Genomic DNA, 468 nt, shown 5'->3' with positions numbered 1-468 from the left:
TTATATCAAGAGTCCATAAAAGGAAAGGCTAAAGAGGTGAATCTCACAAAAAACGTTGAAGGGGCCTCATACCTTGAATCATCTGATTTCGCAAATGAGCTGGACTAGCATACTCTTGAAGAGTACGGAAATGTTTCTAATAAGACTACTGAATAGTCCTCATTTGTAATGTATAATAATTATGTTTTTCAAAGAATAATGTTGTTTTAACAACAATATATGTATAATTATTGTGTGTTTTCTTTATATAATCAATGAATAAACACTGTTGTTTAATGTTTATGATAATTTCAAAAATGGATCAAAACGCAAATGGAACAAAATCTAAAAAAGTGATTCAAGAGATATGTATACTAGATAGTGGAACAACGCACACTATCTTGAGAAAAAATATATATTTCTCAGATATAAAACCAAAAAGAATTACTGTCAATATAATATCAGGTCCTGCAGACGTGATTGAAGGAA

Source organism: Brassica oleracea, chromosome C1 (assembly GCF_000695525.1).
Source record: "Brassica oleracea var. oleracea cultivar TO1000 chromosome C1, BOL, whole genome shotgun sequence".
Taxonomy (NCBI): domain Eukaryota; kingdom Viridiplantae; phylum Streptophyta; class Magnoliopsida; order Brassicales; family Brassicaceae; genus Brassica; species Brassica oleracea.
The sequence above is the reverse complement of the archived record's forward strand: the minus strand, read 5'-3'. Positions refer to the sequence as shown.